Below are 19617 nucleotides of genomic sequence, written 5' to 3'. Positions count from 1 at the left end.
CTGAACCTAGGATTCCTAGGCTACGTTTACTTATTACATATCACAAGTCACTTAGCAGCCAGAGAGAGGACGAAATGCACCAAATGTTCCAAAACAGTTTGAAGGGTGGAATTTACTCCTCATCATCCGTCGCTTCTTCTTGCGATGCCTGGGACGATGCTGAATTGAGTAGCAGCAGTGGAGGGGGGCACCGTGGTTGCACCGATGCCCAGTGGATGCAGGAGAGAAGGGTCTTCACACCCTCTAGGATTAATAAGCGCTAACTAAGACGCGCGAGAATGGGAGAGAGGAAAGGAGGAGAGAGGTCAGGGCAATAGAGAGGACTAGGAGCGAGCGAGTGGGATGCACTGGAAATTCATGGCGCGGGGGGACTAAGCACAGTCCATGCTGTACAAGCAAAGCATGCATGCGGTCAATGGCTCAATGCCAATCAAACTAAAACTATAGTGGTTCAGTACGCAGTATGCTAGTTGCAGAGAGATCGGCCGGTGTTCTATAAGCTAATAAAGCTACAAATTAAATCACTCTAGTAGTATCTCTAAGCGACATACTACTAGCTAGCAAAAGTTTGTAACGGTTGTTGTTTAGTTGTTGTCCATGTCCTAATAATGCTTTTATTGTTCTCACTGCTTCTGCATTAAATTGCGTTGCTGCTTCGTACAAAGTCGTCAATTTAATTTGGTGGGTGACGAACTTCATATCAGCAGCCATTGTATCCTACCTACAAATAGCTACCTTCTTAGTAGCATGCATGCCAGTGCCATGAACAAACACTTCATGAATTAACTGCGTATCTAGTTTTAATATGTTTCTAGTTTTCCTTTTTCTTGTGGGTAATTATTGAAATCACGCATGGTAATTGGTGGCCGGTCTGTGGTTGGTGGAGAACTGAATTCACTCTGATCGACTGCACATATACTAGCTGCACATATAAATAACTAGTTTAATTATCACTGTGCGGACCGTCACCAAACGTCTGAACGAAACTGCACAAAAGCTTTGTGCGCGCCGCCTATCATTTGGCTGCCAAGAGACGAGAATGAGGGAGAAAAAGAGGAGAGGGGCAGAGAGAGGAAACGTGGAGCAACGTCGGTGCTCATGCATGTTTCTGGGACTGAGATGCAATAGGAATTCAGGACGAACAGTGCTACCCCCATGTCGCTCCACTTGGTGAAAGTAAACATCCATGGCACTTCAACAAAGGTGCCAACTGTTCATGTAATTCTGCTCTTCAATCTCAGCTGGGTGGCGAAACCAGTCCACCAGGTTCTTCAAGCGGTGGATTTCCTGCAAGGACGCAGCAGGATGCAGCCAGCAAACACAGACAAACCGTGGGTGTGATGTTGGTCCGGTTGGAAGAATGAACAGGGCAACTCGAACCGTAGCTTAACTGCTTAAGTTCACGAGCTCCACATTGTTGTATGTCTGTACTTCTTAATTCAAAGATGCGAATGTCCTCTTCTTCTATGAGGAAAAAAAACATGACGCTCTATCCTTAAGCAGCTTTGCTAGCTCAACCTAGCGTCCCAGCGCGGGACGGGAATTCTTTTCTTGGTTTCTTTAGTTTACTCTTGAGTAGCGCAAATATTATGGGCGTGGTGGAGAACCGTGGACGAAGAGAAAGAAAGAGACCGGTGTCTCGCGATGGCTGAAGCCGGCGAAGAGAGCATGCATCTGCTAGAGGCAATTACCTACATGCCATTATAAATTGTTGCAATGACCTACATGCCATCCAAATTTTAGAAAGTTCCCCTATACTCTTCATGGAAGTTTCTTTTACCCAGGTGTCACTCCTGTCAATTTTCCTTGTAACAGCAGTTAACTTGCATGGGAAAAGACGATTTTGCCCCTAGTTGTAGAATGCAACATATTTTCATGTTTTTACCTATGTACCACTGTTAATTCTGCCAGGCATATTCTGCCAGGTTGCCGTCACCAACATCTGACATTGCAAAAAAAAAAAAGGTTGTGTGCGTGTCATTTGGCGGCCGTCAAGACGCGCGAGAGTGGGAGAAGGTAGCAGACATGAGCGCCGTCGGTGGATCATGATGATCCTAGGAGTGAGATGCAATAGGAATCCAGAGCGGAGTGATGCTCATAAGGCTCGTCCTTGTGCCGAGCGACGGCGATTGTTCTCTCCGCCTGATAAAATTCAGAAGGCCCAGCGCATGGCTGCGTGCATCATGTTGGAATACAGACATGGCTCGCTCTGGGTCACTTCCGATGGCTTCTGTAAGCTCTTGGATTTGGTCACTTCAGTTGCCTTTCTTCCTGACAGTGAGAAGGGCGCCCAGCAAATGGTCCATGAGTGGCATCCAGGTGGTTTGCCTGGCACCGTACTATGGAGTGGCCGTCGGGTCATATGCTCCTGGGAGTGAGATCGATGCACTAGGAATCACATAGAGCTCTAGCCTCTATAGTTGCTGAATGTAAACACGTAGGATGCCAACGCAAACTCAAAAAATGGCTATGTCCGCCAGCTCCTGAACAAGCACACCTCGTGTCGAGAAGCAGTTCTTTGAGCGGTGGGTTTTCTCCAAGGATACAACACACACTAGTAGATATCAGGAGACAGCAGTCGTTTCCTTAATTGAGATTATTCTCTCTTTATTTCTTTCTTTCTTTCTATTTTTGAAATAAATTTCTTTTTTTTAACTGACGATCAGCAGCAAGTTATTAATGATCTGATCCGGCCGTACATCGTGAAGCAAGCAAAGCCCTCTCGCCTCTGCATGTACTTGTGCGAGTGGGGCTAGCGAGCTGAACAATAATAACTTAATAGTGCTTTATTTTCTCGTCCTCATCACGTACGTACTCCTGGATAGTACTAGATAATAATTGCATGACGGTGCAAATCATCAATACGTTATGGCCCGGGTGGTGTGTGTGGTAGGTGAAGAAGAAGAACTCACAAGTACTGAGTCGGCATCTATTCTGGCTACAAATAGCTAGCTTCCCAGCATGCCGGTGCAGTGACCGGCCCTTCCCCATAACATTCGTCTACTGACGAGAATTGAGAGAAGTGCCCATGCCATTTCCTGGGGATCGGAGTGGGATGCACCGGGAATTCAGGGGGGGAGGAAATGGCGACAGTCTTGCTCCATCTTGTGACTGCTTGCTGCTGTCAGTAGCACTGCCTGGCTACCTTCATCCTTTGCCCCAAAAGGTGAAAGTTTTGGATCAGTTGTTCTTCAACTCGATGTATATGTACGAACAAATGTACAGAGCTTGAAATTAACCAATGACAACCTTCTCCATGACAGATCAATTAAGAAACTGGCCCATTCCGTGCAGAAGCAGCAGCAACTACTATGTCCTTAGTACCTACAAATTGCCCGCTTGGTTCTCGGGGCGCCGTGGTGATCATGGAAGAAAATCCACGCAAGAGGAGGAGAGGGATGCACCGGGAATTGCACAGGAAACAAGATGTGTTAAGAACCTGTGTGGCGAAATCAGCCAAGATTGTATAGCAATCGATGAAATGAAACATTATTAGGTTACCATAAACAGATCACACGCGGCTAAATCGCTGGTTACAGTCACAGATGGTAATAATGCTTCCATCTGAACCGAGCTAGTCACTGCATAAATTAATAATAGCCCCCTAGTTGTGATCTTGAAACAATACTAGCCAATAAATCTGCAACCTCTACCCTGTTACATGATCCTGTCCAATGAATCGAAGCACTTATACTCAATAATAAATCAACCCGACCAACTACGTCTTTACCTTCAAATAAAATAACTGTATCTAGCTTCTCACGTTGCCGTGAGCCCGTGATCATTCTAGGAGCTACTAGAACAATGGGAGAAACGGGAGAGGCCCATCGGCGGCTCGTCTTGTGTTGGATTCACAGCAGAGATTGGGACGCTGGGAATTCTTGTGCGTCCACCCACCAACCCTGACGAGCATGCAACCGACTCGCGTGTAGCAGGATAGAACAGACACGAGCTTTGCAGTGCCAATGGGCATCGCCAGGAAGATCCGTGGGACACCCGGCGGAGGCCACACCACGCGTATGGATGGAAAGTGGTGTGGCCTCCGCGGAGGCAGATGTGAGAGCCGTCCGGCACCACTCTGGCCGTTCCCACCATCCAGCGGATGGTGAGAGCAGCGGCTCTCGGCGGCAGACTCTGCCTCTTGGTTTCGGACGGACGGGAGGTTAGGCATGAGTAGATCGCAATTTATTTTTTTATCTCTGAATTTTTAATCTCAGTTTATTTTGTAACCATCAAAATATAATAAAAAAAATATTAGAGTTTTTCTTCTAAAAAATGCATCTATGATCGTCAAAAAAAATTGACCGTAAAAAAACAAAGTTGCATCTAACATATAACATATACTGTGTCAGATGCATTTTTAGTTCTTGGTCGTTCTCTAAGCTGCATTGTTCGAGTCCACGATCCGGCCGCTCCATTATTTATGTGTGTGCAAGTAGAGCTACCTATCGTATCAGCAGCGGCTGCATCCTGGAAATGAATAGCTAGCTTGCCATTGTAACGGTGCCATGACCGAATACTAGAAAACTTGCCCACCATAACATCAGAATGAGAGAAGAGAGATCTTCCCCAAAAGGAAAAGGGAGTGGGAAGTGGGATGCACCGTGAATTCAGAGCGTTGAAAGCGTTGACAGCCTTGCTCATTGCTGATATTTACCACCGGTTGTCGTCGCCACCAGAGACTCGCAGGCCTTCCACTCCATGCTGATGAAACGTATGAACCGGCCCTGCTATTCTCTCGCCTGGCTCGCTCACGTGTCCTGTAAATTGACCAAGGGCATGATGTAGCCTTGTCAGCAACAAACCGAACGCCGTCGAGCTCGGCATGCTTAGTTCCTCAGTGATGCACTGACAGGCAGCAGAGACATGCTGATTGTACATTTTAGATTATATTTTGTGCATTTTTAGTTGGGGTCATATATTAAAATTTTAATTTTGCCTACCATCTTAGATTACCAGCTCCGATTCCTTTCATCTGTCGCGGACTTACTGCTTCTCAAATAAAAGAAACTCTTTCTACACGCAAATTAATAAAGCAACTCTCTCGCGAAAAGCAGCTGGAGAGAACGAAAGCCAATTACTCCTGGATAATTGCGCTGCTGCTCGCTCGGAGTAATTAAAGATGAGACATGGCCCGGCTGGTGTGGTGGTTCAGGAACTCAATAATCCATTCATGTATGTACTCGCTCCCTCCGTGCAGCTAACTGCATCCACTTCTTTCTTCCGACCCACAACTACAAATAGCTTCCTTCTCGGGGTGCCGTGATCAAGACTTGAGGGGGGAAAACTTGTCCATACCATTCGGCCGCTAGAACTAGTGGCGGAGGGTGAAGCTAATTGTAGGGGGGCCGATTATAGAAAGTAAGTGAAATTCAGTTCATGCTTGGGCCTTGGGCTGGTTCAGATGCGGTGACACTGCCTGCTACGACATTGTTGTGTATGCTTATATTGGGCAATTGCTATGCTTTGGCCTTGGACTGGTACTGGACCTAGAGAATTTCTACCGAGACAAGAGGGGGGGGGGGGCGGAGCCCAGTTTGGCCTCTATGAGGCTCCGCCCCTGGCTAGAACGAGAGAGGAGGAAGAGAGGGTCGAGGAAGAAGTGGACAGTGTGGTGTTCCTTGGGAGTGGGATGCACCAGGAATTCAGGGTGAAGGGATTTCTCAAAATCTTGCTCCACTTTGTGGAACTCAGCATTCTTGTCAGGCAAACAAATCCATCAGTTGGCTCTGCATGTTTGGTAGTTGTAGAGAGCAGTAGATAACCAGTGTGGCGACCTCAGCTTCTTGGAGTGGTGTGTTAGCACAACCAGAGTATCAAGAACAGAAGAGTAGAATCCAGGAAGAAACGGAGAAGAATTGGAGGCGAGGAGATCATATTAGCGGTAGCAGAGGAACCACGAGTACAGTGCGTGCTCGGTGGGAACAAGTTGTTACAGAGAAAATTCTCTATCTAGCACCAACAAACTTATTCTTTCCTGTGTAGCATCCAATATCTAGCACCAAAAAACTTATTCTTTTCTGTGCAGCATCCAAACTTCAAATCTTCGAGATTTTTGTTCCCAAAATAACACTTCCGTTAGATTGGGCAGATAACGGTGTAACTCAGTCACGAAAGGTCGATTTTGCCCCCCCCCCCCCCCCCCCCCTTCACTTTCAAGTGTGGGTTGTCTTTCTTGCTGTTACAGAGCTGTTTTGGCATCAATACTTTTTTTATATCATGTATCAAAATTGTTGGTAGTTTTATGGTAGAGAAATGGAGGACAACAATTCAGATTTTTGAATTAAATATGCTGCTAGCTGCAGCTGTCGAACAGGTATATTGCTGCTAGCCGCTGCGACTGCACACCGTTGGCCTGAGCGGCCGCGGCGCTCGCGCCCTGCACTCCCGTGGCCATTGCCCCGCGGTGGCTGCGCCTGCGCGCTTGCGGCGGATGCCCCCGCGGTGGCTTCGCCCTGCGCGCCCGTGGCATGCTCGCCCGTACCACCTGTGCTGGCCATGGGCTGGCCACTGGCCCCGGGCTCGGGCTCTGCTGGATCTAGGTTTCCAAGTGACGGAGATTTGGAGAGAAGCAAGAGGAAGGAGCTCGAGATATTTTGGGAGACAAGGGGGGTAATTTGATCTTTTTCACGGTGGATCCATACGGAAGAGGCTAATAGAATGAACGGAAGTGGTAGATAGAGAAGAAATTTTTTTGTGGTGCACTTATAAGGAAGTTTTCAATTTTGAGTGCTACATAGGGAAAAGCAAGTTTTTTGGTGCTAGATAGATTTTTTTTTCTTATTACAATTCTGATGATGATTCTCTCTTCACTCGACTCACGAGTCTCACGCGTGTCTGGCGCCGATCAGGCCCATTCATCGCTTGCGTATCTGCTGTTGGGCTAAGCGGCCTGCTTGCTTCGACGCGGCCCAGCCGGAATGGCATTCGCAGTAGTAGCAGTATCACTTGAGCTGCTAACAGCGAATTGGCTTGTAGTCCAATGGTAGGACGGTCCAGTGGGACGCTACCCATCAGGGTTCAAATCCTGGTGCTCGCATCTTTTCCTGCGATTTTTCTATGATTTACCGGTGTTACACGTTAAGTGGTAAGTGACGTTCCCGTCGACGACGATGCGCCAGTGGTGAGGCGCCAGTGGTGACTTGAGGAGGGAAAACATGTCCATACAATTCGGCCGCTAAGCCGAGAACCAGAGAGGCAGAGGAGAGGGTCGAGGAAGGGATTTCTCACAATCTAGCTACACTCCGTGGAACTCAGCATTCATTTCAGGCAAACAATGTTGGACTATCCCTCCACATGGAGGATGATTTGAAGCCTATCAAAAGCATGCAAACAACCCACAAGCTCAAGTGCTTGTGCACCGTTAATTGTGTGCTTGATTCAACTGTTGAGAGCACTTTCAAGAAAAGTATAAAGCACAAAGAAAAACTCTAACGCCTTAACAATCCCTACTCTGGTCGTCACTTGTGAGGAGGAGAGGAGCAGAACACACACAACACAACTAGAGAGAAGAGAGAGGAAGAAGGAGAAGGGGGTTTGTCCGGATTTGGTGACTATGAACCGATCTGCTTCGATCCAGTGATCAAGGCTCAAACGTGCTTGGATTTGCACCAAACTTGGTGAGCTCGTTCTACACTTAGATTATTTTGATATGGTCAGTTAGTTTGTGGATTGGTTGAGCAGAGCATCAGATTTACTAGGGGTTTTGTCAGTTCGGATGACTGCAATTTCAACACAAAGCGGTTTTGGTAGATGAGCAGTTTGGGTGGTGAAACAGTGTCCGATTGAGCTAAAATTTTGTCAATAATCAGAGGACTCGTAGATCTACTTGCCTACTAAAATTTATGCACAGTGAACCTATGATTTGTGAGATATGAACTGATTACCGAAGGAGACAGAATCTATGACTTCTCTGTTTGACAGTTGTCATACCTCTTGTTGTTCTTGTTGTTGTTGTTGTTGTTGTTGTTGTTGTTGTCAAGTTTGCATCATGGTGAATGTGCTGCTGGTGGTGTAATTCTCTAGAGGTTCTAGAGAAGACTCCTTGTAATCATTTGTTGATTATAGTGGAAGCTTGGAGTGAGCCAATTGATCCCGTGAGTTTTTACTCCTCACCTTGAGGAGGTTTTCCCACGTAAAATGTTGTGTCTTTGTGCACTTCATCGTTATTTATTTCGCTGCATATCTGTTGGTAGATGTTCTCCTCAATATTCATCACAAGATGAAGGATTAATTAGTGCATTGTTATTGCCTTTATCCCGACAAACAAATCCATGTCGATGGTTAAGAATGGCGGAAAATTCGACATCGATCACCTTTCTCTCAAAACTGATCTTTGTGAGGAAACAAATTTTTTCATTCCATTATTGTACCATAATAAGTAGGCACTGCATCTAATAAATCGTTGGCCACAATGCAATCCGGTGATTCCTAATTTTTTTTTCTTCTCTCGAATATGCTGTGCATCTTTGCATTAAGGGGATGAAATAGTTTAGGTTACAAACCTCTTCAAGGCAAGCTGTCAACCTGCTTGCAAAAGAAGCTGAAAGAGTGAAAGACGCATCTCGCGAGAGTTACAGGAGGCAAGATGTGTAAAAAAACAGAAAAAAACTGGCTACTGAAGACCAGAAACGATGCTGAAGATCTTTGGAACAATTAACCTGGCATTTCTTTATTTCTTTCCAAATGTGCCACACAATCAGCATGAACAGGCTCTGTTCAGACCTTTTCGCATGATCTTTGGACATGCAACGTTTCTCTCTGCCTGGCTGCCGTGCATGCATCGAAGCCGCACTAGGGCTCCTAGCAAGACAGCAAGCTCATAACGCCGGCCATTCTATGTAGCTGGTGGCCGTACAAGCATGTACTAGCTAGCACTTTACGTTTACCTGCTGGGCTCAGATTTTGGTGTGGTCCTCCGTCATGCTCGATCAGGAGCTCGATCAGCTTGTTTCTCTTTACTAGCTCCATGGTCCATGGATGAGAAATTACTGGTGGTTTGAAGCAGATCAGGAAAAAGAAATTTCCCTCAGGGCTGTCTCACTGATCGAATTTTGCTGCTTTCTACTATTAATGCAAAGGCAGAGCACCTGCCATTTCCCTCAAACAAAACAAAAAAAGAAATTACTGGTGGTTGGGCTGTAACTAACGGTTGGTGAATTGAAGAACTCACATGTCGCTGGGGTCACGTACGTACCCAGCCGGGCTGTTCAGCCAAATCTGTACCCATAAATAGCTACAGCTTCCCGCGAGATGATCATTCAACGAGGAAGAATGGAAGGAGATGAGAGGACCGGGACAACAAGAAGACATCATGGGCTACTATACCATCGGTGTTTTCAATGTATACACCGCGAAAAGGGAGTGGGATGCACCGTGAATTCAGGGCGCGCTGCATATAGCTTCCTTCAACTTCGCCACGAGATACTTGCACGCCTTCACTCCACCCTGAACAAACGTATGGACCGGTGCCCTGCTATTCGGTGGCCTTGTTCGCGTACGTGTCCTGTAAACAGGAGCACGTTATTAGCTGGCATGGTGGCCTTTGCTGTTACTCCTCTCCTCGATGTACATGAGAAATGAGCTAAAAAAAAAGAGCTTTTCACCAATTTCGGTTGGAAATTCAGCTATAGGATTGAGGCTTAGCTTTTGATCCTGTTTGATTTGTTTAAAACTTTTACTTTTATGGTGCTTAGTCTAAGTACTATTTTGGTCCGTACTGTGTGATGCTGTATACATCCATGAATGTCGGGTGTTTTTATTTTCTTCTAAAGACAATGTTGGGTGTAGAAGTTGGAACTTTTTGCTTTATCTAAAGCAACGTACATGAATGAATAATGCATGCGAATGAGATGAATATGCTTCCGGTTGATGCATAATCGATGTATTTGATGGAGAGATAGATTGTCCCTGAACTCTTCAAACACATCTCTCTTGCTAGGCAACCTATTTTGGTAATAATATCTGCAACTGATGCGCACAACTTGAAATTGACCAAGGGCATGATGCAACCTTGTCATTGACATAGTGAACGTCGTCGAGCTTATTAGTTCCCTCGTGATCAACATGGTTTCACTGACAGGCTAATAAGACAGCTGAAATGTTGCATACTGGTCGTCGATGGAGACGTTAAGCTCCCTGGATGCTGGTGAAACGGATCCAACGCCACCGTAATCCATCTACGATCAACTGTACGCCGTTATCCACAACAAGGATCTCAAACAAACGAAACTTTTTTTACACACAAATTAAATAGGAAAAAGTCTGGTTTACACCCTCCAACTATCGCAAAAGTCCGATTTTCAACCTTCAACTACGAAACCTGACAACATAGGCCATCCAACTGTCAAAACCGGGCAAATTTGGCTCCTGGGGTGATTTTGAAGGTGGTTTTCTATTTTGTGAGAATGGGCGCAATTGGTCACGAAGTGTGCCTGCTTTGATTTTGATTCTTGAACGAGGTCACATAGATATTTTCTTGATCCAAAGAACCTAGAGGCAGTCATGCAAAGTATGTGCAAAAGATTCCTGCTTCAATGCTTTTCAGTGTTTCAAGACATGAAACCAATGGGATGATTATCTGCGCGTATACCTATGTCTGTATTGTCCATCGTTGCCATTTGCTGTTAGTTTGTAGTTCAATTATGCAACTGTGCTAACTGCTTGGTGCTAAGATTTGCCAAAAAAAAATTTGTAGGCAATAATAATTCAAATTGGTATGATGGTTATTGAATATTGATGGATGAATCACAGAATGATTTTAGGTCATATGGAAGACTAAAGTTACAATTGTAGTTCTAGAAGGAATGCCTTAGATGTCAGTTGAAAAATATAAAGGGCGTACCCAGTGCCGTAGGCTTCCCACACTATGCGGGGTCTGGGGAAGGGTCTGGGTCAGTTGAAAAATATATTTTTGGAAAAAATATAGCTGCCAGTATTTTTTCAACACCTACAGCTACAGTAGCCGCTTCATTGTATCAGTAGTATGGCCATGGCTCCCCTACTGGTTCCCAATCGCCCATGTGGCATTTACTCCTGGAGAATTACGCTGCTGCTCGCGGATCAAGTTGAGTTATGGCGTGCGTAGCCTGACTGATGCCCGGGTGCGGGTGGTGTGGTAGGTGACGAACTCAAGTCACTCCCCCACTCCGTATCAGCAGCGGCTGCATCCTGGCTATGAATAGCTAGCTACCTCGCCCCGGTGCCATGACCAAACACTAGAACCCGTATGAGAAAACTCGCCCGTACATAACAAAATGAGAGACGTGCGTGGATAAGGTGGTGTTCGGATCCTAAGGAGTGGGATGCACCATGAATTCAGGGTGTTGGAAGCATTGCCTGCTTTGCTCAATGTTGAGATTGATCTCAGCAGCACCACCTAGCTTCCTTCATCTTGTGCCGATTAGCTGCCAAGAGAGAGTTGCAGGCCTTCCACTCCATGATGAAGAAATGTATGAACCGGCCCTGATATTCTGTGGCCTGTTCCACTCATGTGTCCTGTAAACACGAGCACGTTATTAGCTGGTTGATGGTAGCCTTTGCAGTTACTCCTCTCCACGATGTTCATGAGAAATGAGCCAAAAGAAGGATGCAGCAGGATTCTAGAGACTAATATCATGGAGCAATTCAACAATTTCGGCTGGAAATTCAGCTATAGGATTGAGGCTTAATTAGCTTTTAATCCTATCTGATTTGTTTAAAACTTTTCCTTTTATGGTGCTTGTAGTCTGAGTGCTACTTTGGTCTGTACTCTGTACTGTGTGATGCTGTATGCATCCATGAATGTTGGGTGTAGAAGCTGGAACCTTTTCCTTTATCTAAAAAAACATGCATGCAAATGAGATGAACATATTCCTGTTGATGCATGATGGATGTATTTGGAGAGACTTTCCCTGAACCCACATCTCTGGGCAACCCATTTTGGTCATAATATCTGCAACTGATGTTGAGTTGGAAAGTGATGCACAACCTGAAATTGACCTGTAACTAACGTAGTACTTCTCAAACAAATGTAACTCTTTTTACACATAAATTAAAGCAATTCTCTTTCGCAATGCAGTTGGAGAGAACAGAAGCCAATTACTCCTGGATAATTGCGCAGAGTAAGATGAGTTATGGCCCAGCTGGTGTGGTGGTTCAAGAACTCAATAATCCATTCATGTACTCCCTCCACACAGCTGCACCCACAACTACTGAACTACAAATAAATAGCTTCCTTCTGATCAGGGTGCCGTGATCAACACTTGAGGAGGGAAAAAGTTGTTCATACCATTCGGCTGCTAAGATGAGATAGAATGAGAGAGCGAGGAGCAGAGGGTCGAGGAAGACATGGACGTGGCGGTGTTCCTTGGGAGTGGGGTGCACCGGAAATTCAGGGCGAAGCAGTTTCATTCAATCTAGCTCGGCGCAGTACAACCATGCATGCGAGGCAAACAAATCCTTCAAGTGGCTCTATTTGGTGGTTGCAAAGAGTAGCTACCCCAGGACCAGTGTGCTGGCCTCAGCTTCTTGCAGTGTTAGATGACGTGAAAGTATCAAGGCTACGCCACCGAAGCAGGGCTGCTGACAAGGGTGTATCCCACCAATTTGTTGCTGATTATCCGAACCATAGAGAAGATAATCAATATCCCAATCTATACCACCTGGCACATCGGAAGCATGATACAGTGCAAAAGGTATTAGGAGGGGATTTGGCAAAGCATGATACAGTGCAAAAGGTATTAGGAGGGGATTTGGCAAATATTTCTTTTAGAAGGAATCTGATAAATAATACTAGAAGAGGTTGGCTGGATTTACTGACTAGAACAGTCAACATACAGTTACAAAATGGCCCCGATGTTTGTATCTGGATCCTTCAAAGTAATGGACAGTTCTCGGTGAAGTCCATGTACGCCACCCTAATAGATGAAACGGTTCTGCCAATCATCCAACCTCTGTGGAAACTAAAGATCCCGCTCAAAATAAAAGTTTTCATTTGGCTTCTCCACCGTGGTGTGATCTTAACTAAAGATAACTTAGTTAGGAGAAACTGGAAGGGTAGTATGCTATGTTATTATTGTTCAGATAAGGATAATATATCACACCTTTTCTTTAATTGTTCCTCAGCTAGTTTACTTTGGAGGATAATTTACACTACTTTTGGGTTGAGTCGGCCTAACAATGTGAATCATTTGTTTGGTCTTGGCTGCACGTGCTAACAAAATCACATAAAAGCTTGGTTTATACAGGGATTGCAGTTTTGTGTTGGGCGATTTGGCGTTCCAGAAATGATACTGTTTTTCAAAAAACTAAAAATCAAACATCCTTGCAGATCTTTTTCAGAGCCACTTATCTTACAAGAGCCTGGGCGATTCTTCACAAGGAGGAGGACAGGGAGACCATTACCGCTGCTTGTCGCGACCTTTATGCAACAATTGGGTGGATGTTTAGCAATAGGCTTGGCTTGTAATCCTTTCCCTACCCTGTTGCGATAAACGTTTGTAATAATTAGCCGGATACATCTTCATGATACAGAGGCCGGGATTTAACAATTCCTTTATCTAAAAAAATAGAGAAGATAATCAACTCACATGACCTTGGTTCCGTTTGCCATGTTCTTTGTGAGTTGTGACCCTAAGAGCAACTCCAAGAGCTTAGCAAAAAATTCTTCCCCAAAACTATGTATTGGGAGCTCTTCTTAAAAAAAAGCTTTCCAAAAACATATCAATCTACAGCAGATTACTAATAACAGGTCCCCCAATATTTCAAAACAGGACATATCATTATAATTAGGCCCATCATTTTAATTAGCCCATTGGGCTGCTACCCTCACGCACAGCAGCTTCCCCTCTCCGGCTCTCCCTCCTCCGATCTCCATGGCTGCTTCCACCCCGATGTCCATCGCCGCCAGCAAGAAAGTCATGCCTGTGCCTAGAAAAATCAGTCCGTGCGATCTCCAGCTCCAATTGAGATAGGTAAAAGTGTAAAACGGATTTGCTATGAGTCGTTGAAGCCTTTCCATGCAACTGGTGATGGATTCGTCGTCAGATGTGCCGCCCCTTGCGCCGCCGCCGCCGCCACCGCCTCCACCGGTCGGTGCCGCCGCCTCGACCCGTTGGTGCTGCCGCCCCTCGACCCGCCGGCGCCTTCAACCCTCCGGCGCTGTGTCCATCGCCCCGCCGGCACCCCTTTGACCCGCCGCCACCGCCCCTCGCCCTGACGCCACTCCTGCGCGCGGGGGAAGGGGTCGTGTGGGAGGGGTCCTACTGCTCGCGCGCGGGAACCGAGAGGGCGATTGGGGGCAACAGAACCTGTGAAAATATGCGCGGCGAGGCATCAGGAATTCGCGTCCCGAAAATAATGGGAAAGGTTTGCGCCATCTGTTGGACTCTGTTTTTTTTTCACTTTTCTTCCCAAAAAAGATTTTAGGGGTGAGATACACGTCCTTTTGGAGTTGCTTAACCATGCATCTGCATGGAAAGAAGATCAAAACAGAGCAAGATAAGCTGCTATTTATGTGAAGATTTTTTGCCTCATGCCAGGATTGATTTCTTTTGGGGAGTTAAGAGGATCAGGTGATCAGCAAAACCGGCCTCCTTATGAAAAGATGCTCTGTTTTGCCTGCACTGATGAACAGCTAGTATCTCAGGCATATGTGTGTGTGACTGAACCTAAGCCCTTTTTGTGTACATATTTTGTGTTATGCTAAGAAGTATCACTGCATGCCAAGACACTTTTTCGCTGATATGTGTACCAAGTGTGTGAGATGTCTTTTTGTGTTGAATATGCTGCGGATGTCAGCCGTCGGGTCTTAATAATCTATTGTTTATAAAATCCGGGTGACAGATGCCTCTAAAACACCTGTGATGCAGAACGTGTAGTTACTGGTGGCCGGGCTATATAATTACCGGTGGGTGTGGCTGTAGACATTCTTTTGAGAGTGTTCAAGGCCGGAACATTTCTTTATCAAAAAAGAAACTACCGGTGGGTGAATTGAAGGACTCATGTGTCGTCCGCTGGGGGCACCCGGCCGGCTCGTGCAGCAAAATCCTTTTTTTTAATAAATGCAGCTAAATCTTTACCTATAAATAGCTATACAGCTACTCGCTCCTACAGGCTGCAGCAGCAGTTGATCATTGAGCGAGAGAGAATGGGGAGGAGATGAAAGGGACAAGAAGAAAGAAAGGCATCGGCAGACATGGGGGTGGCTCATCGTGCGTGTTCAAGTTGTTCGGGATTGGGATGCAACGGGAATCCTCGTGCGTGCGGTTCGCTTGTAACAGCATCTGCGATGCCTGATGCCTGATGCCTGAAGAAAGAAGAAAGTCTACCACTCTTAACTGGCCGATGCCTGATCACAACATATGCTCCATCGGGTTCGAGGAGCAGACAGTTTAATGCAAGACCGTCGATACAATTGAAGCATCGGATCCCAGGAAAAGATGATTGGCTGATTGCTAGAACTGGACCATAAGCTGTATTATATGATAGGATCATCGGTTCCTGGTATTTCCACAGGCCAATACCTCTTCTGCATACGTGATATATACTTTCTCCCATGCAGCACTGTCTGGATATCCGCCATGTACATTCCCCCAACGGCTTCATCGTGGTAAGATAACTCCAGCTAGCCAGCTTCTGCATGATCGGCTCCTCTAAACATGAAACAGCCTGAAATCTAACCAGAGTATCAGCACCCGCTCAGAAACAATTAAGTCAGACTGCCGTCAATTCTCTGCCGATCATGGTCGGTGAAAAATCGTGGGCCCATCGATGAAAAAGCCATCGGCGAACCACTATCCGATGTTGCTGCTGCCATTGATGCACTGTAGAATATTTATCGGCTTGCTGATCCTTCGCCATGATGAGGATCCCATATAGCCGATATCTCCCTGCTAACCTTATGGTCGTCTCTAGGGAATCCACATGTACGTGCATGTATGGCCTTTCAAACTTTCTTGTCTGCATGCATCATAGCTGCGTCGTGTCACCTCCGGCGATCAACATGGCACATGTTGTCTTCTTCCGTGGCGTATTCGATAGGCCCGCAACCATATATCCTCGTCTTGGTTGGAAATCTGCCAATGTAATGTAACCATAGTACTCCGAGCATTGCTCAGTGCCAACAACTTTTTCACGCAGCTCTTCAATTGGCCAGAATATTTAAACTCGGCCATGGCAAGAAAATAATCACCAACTAATGGTGACTCTATTTTTATCTCCTTCTAATTTGATTCCTCAGGATCCGATAACTTTGCTAGCAGTAGTACCAACATATCGGTCGTAACTGGAAGACTTTAGTAATCTGACAGCCCTTAACAAATGCAAACAGCTTTCAACGTCGATAACAAAATAACAGACTTGCTAGCTGAACGTCTCATCACTTGAGCCTAAATTGTTATTGACGGCTGCAGCAACCAATAATAGATTGATAAGACAATTGCACATGGTCCCACAATGCCAATTCCATTCTTAACCAATAATTATTCTGAACAATGATGAATTGTACTGCAACTGGATTGTCTTCGACCGATCTCTCTATTTCTAATCAGGAGATCGGTCTCATGGCTTGAAGCTGGTAGCTTCTCTGACTGAACCTCGATAATGCAATATAAGCCGATGAACAATGGATTGAAACAAAATCATCGGCTATGGTCATTGCTACACTTGTAGCTCCGTCCTCCTGGATCCCATAAACTTAAGCAGAACCCCCGGTTATACTCGGTGAATATGACGGCCAATACTCTTGTAAGGATTACTATATTGGCCTTCCCAGTTGAAATAGTATATTCACCCAAGTTTTCTCCAGCAAGCCGATACACACTCCCATGCTGCCTGCATTCTTTATTATATCGACTGCTTTCTCCCTGGATATATTCATATCGATAATCCTCACTTTGTTCATCAACGGGTATTTTGTTCATAGATTTTTGAGGCTCTAAAACCAACGAATCAGGATGAATCTCTTTATTCCCAACTCTAATCAGTTTTTGTTTAACGGCCAATTCTTCTGTAGAGGACCTTTCGAAATCCCGCTTTTCTTCATGTCGGTCTTGTCTTCCTGGTTTTTCGGCCAAAAATTGTGCCCCGGAGTCGGTATATTTCAACTCTTCAGACTTTTCAAAGATTAATAATTTAGAGGGAGCCTCCTCATCTTCGACATTGGCTGAGACTTTATCTTCAATATTGTCATCCTCTGATTTTCTGAACATTCCAGAAGCCAATACCTCATACTCAGACTCCCCGTCCTGGCTGTTCACAATATACTGCTGATGGATTATTGGCTCCGATCGTTGCATAATCGGCTGACAACTATCTGGTTGAAGTTGTTGCACAATCGGATATTGTACAATTGGCGACTCTGTAATCAGCTGTTGCACACTTAATTGTTGAGGTTGACAAGTCGTATGGCGAACCGACGTCTGTGGCAGATAATAATTTGATTGTTGTGGAATGGCCATCGACGGTTGATAACTTATCGGCCGATAAGCCGATGCCTGTGGTTGGTAGCCGCCTGACTGTTGTGGTTGATAACTCATCAGCGAAGGGGTCAACGTTTGTAGCAGATAGTTTGCTGGCTGTTGTAACTGATAAACCATCGTCTGCGGTTGCTGAACTACAGGCTGTGGCTGCTGAACTGTTAACCATGGTTGCTGACAGGCCATCGACTGCGTAGCCGATGCATAATATTGATAACTGTTTGTCTGAGCCGATGTTTGATGCTGAAAAACCATCGGCTATGAGATATGATAATTAAACTGATGAACAATTTTACCAGCATCCGCACCTTTGACAGTATTGCTTGTCGTGTTCGCCAGGCTGTTAGTCCAGTTGATCATTGTATGTTTCATAGCTTGCTCGAACATCTCCGTTGGAAAATTCATGATGATATCGTCGTGTCCCACCGGGCGTGCCAAAAGATGTGTTGACGCAAAAATCAACACACTGGAATCCGAGGGCAAGTGTTCGCCAAGCTTCGGAAGGTGAACCAAGCGTGCCAGTCAATCTGACCTGTTGATTGACAAGGAGACAAGGTAAATATTAAATTCGAGGGAATATCGGCTGGAGTTCCGAAGATCCCTCGCAGGTCGTATCGGCAGGCGTTGCCGATACAGAAAGCGACAAAATAAGCTCGGTCGGCCGATTTGAAATAGACGATCGGCTAGGTCAGCCGATGTGTGTGGGGAGCAATGTAAAGGCTACGAATGTGTAACCTAACAACGCTATCAGATAAACACTTGAAATAGATCTAATCGGCTATATGATGTTTTGAATAAAATAATGCGATAAACAGCCGATCAAATGTATTATAAGCTGGATAGATATCGATAAAAGCTAGAACAACAGGTAAAACCTATAGAACTAGCAGATATCGATAAATTGTGAATTAAACTAGACGATACAACAACAATACGCCCGGAAGTCAAAGCCTAAATATAATTCGATAACTTTTGAATAAATCTGAACGAAGCAACAACGATGCGTCCGGAAACTAAAGCTCAGATTTACTCAGTAGACGAAAACTTACTAGCAAATCAAGTCGCTCGAATGTGAGGCGTTCTTGATCAACTCGAAAGAACTCGTAAAAAGCTATATTACTACTACTCCTAGGGCAGAAAAGTAAAGGTACTTGAAAAAAATAGATGTGTTCCGTTGATCATGTGATAAATCTTTCCACAATGGACGGGGTACATATTTATAGCCTAAATAATCTAGCCGGTTATGGCACATCAAACTTGCTAATGAAACAATATCTAAATAAAAGAAAATAATAAAATACACAGACTCTAATTCTCTTTCAGTAGAATCCTTCTCAATTAAACTTTGTTCTGATCCATCAGCGCGAAGCCCAATCTTCATGCATGCGTGATACGCAATATAATATTTCTATTCCCAATCAACATGCATGTCTGATGTATGTTCATTATTTCTCCCTTGCACGTGGACTCATTCCAGCCACAAGGCTTCACGTTTCCTTGCATGCATCTCGTCCTATTTTATTCTTGGCCCCACCTTGTCCTTCCTTTTCATGTTAATCTTGCTTTTCTCGGGGACATCGGCCTTGACATCTCTTGTCAGCCACAATAAATAGTCCGGCCACAGATGTTAACCAAACTGGATTAACGAGATCTGAGATCTCTTCACGTGACATGACCACTTATGTGCATGCAAGTCTTATTATCTTTTTCTTCTTGCCTTCACGCATAAACCCCATATGCTTGCATGCCCCTGATTCTATCAGCAACTTTCAAAAGCATATCGGCTTCTAGATCGGAACTCTGCCCAAGTATATCAACAACCGATTGCTTCATGATTCAGATTACATCTGATTTGTCAAAATCCGGTGTCAACAGCCATCATCGGCCAAACCGACTTCTTGTGCATCACTTAAGCCGACTCAAAAGGGTCGGAAAGAAGAGATGAAATTTACATTTGATATTTCCAAATGTGATCGCATTTTTGATGAGTTATTGTGTTTGGGGCATATTAAGATTACTCATGTTATACTGCTGCTTGAGGAGTTAAAGCGGTGTGCATATTGTAAGTTTCATAACTCTCATTCTCATGTGACTAATGATTGTAATGTATTCCATCGCCAGGTTCAATCAGCCATGAATGAAGGACGATTGATCTTTCCTG

The 19617-nt window shown here is 45.1% G+C and overlaps 1 long non-coding RNA gene across 1 annotated transcript; it reads left to right on the top strand.

The window, feature by feature from the left end:
- The first annotated feature begins 13654 nt into the window (after positions 1 to 13654).
- LOC120694763 lies at positions 13655 to 14724 on the top strand. Its single transcript, XR_005683648.1, has 2 exons — positions 13655 to 14346; positions 14520 to 14724. It is a non-coding gene; the product is annotated as an uncharacterized LOC120694763 (long non-coding RNA).
- Positions 14725 to 19617: the final 4893 nt, after the last annotated feature.

The sequence above is a fragment of the Panicum virgatum genome, chromosome 2K, assembly GCF_016808335.1.
Source record: "Panicum virgatum strain AP13 chromosome 2K, P.virgatum_v5, whole genome shotgun sequence".
In the NCBI taxonomy this organism is placed as follows: domain Eukaryota; kingdom Viridiplantae; phylum Streptophyta; class Magnoliopsida; order Poales; family Poaceae; genus Panicum; species Panicum virgatum.
This window is presented reverse-complemented; position numbering and strand designations above follow the sequence as displayed.